Raw genomic sequence first — 448 nt, forward strand, 5'->3', positions numbered from 1 at the left:
GGTCTTTTCATAACAACAGATACGTAGGCAATGTCTAAAGAAAACTCCTTGCTTTAGACAGACCTGACAAAACCAGAAAAAAAACCTCCCCACTTTCCTTTATAAATGAGATCATTAGAAGGGAGGATTTGCACCATAAAACATTCGTCTTCATAAGGTAGTCATGGAAGATGGGATGGTGTTCCTTGTTATATAATATCCGTTGAAAGATAATAACACGCAATGTTCTATCCGCTAGAGTAATTAAGGCTACAAGACATATCATTCTATGAGTATTTGCACCATTAGTTTAATAACTATCAATCAAACCCACATTTACTTTGTTATCTAATAAATGTGTTAATGGTACCACCTGCATACTTGAAAAGAAACAGAAAGAGAAAAAAGGCCTATTATCAATGATACCATACTTCATACCATATCTAAATCAAAGTGTAGTTGGGGGTGT

The 448-nt window shown here is 34.6% G+C and overlaps 1 protein-coding gene across 4 annotated transcripts in view; it reads right to left on the reverse strand.

Moving 5' to 3' along the window:
* Nucleotides 1-448, reverse strand: part of LOC119592223 (sorting nexin-14-like) — a 22812-nt gene that overhangs the window by 11477 nt on the left and 10887 nt on the right. The window lies entirely within an intron of this gene.

The sequence above is a fragment of the Penaeus monodon genome, chromosome 29, assembly GCF_015228065.2.
Source record: "Penaeus monodon isolate SGIC_2016 chromosome 29, NSTDA_Pmon_1, whole genome shotgun sequence".
NCBI lineage: Eukaryota > Metazoa > Arthropoda > Malacostraca > Decapoda > Penaeidae > Penaeus > Penaeus monodon.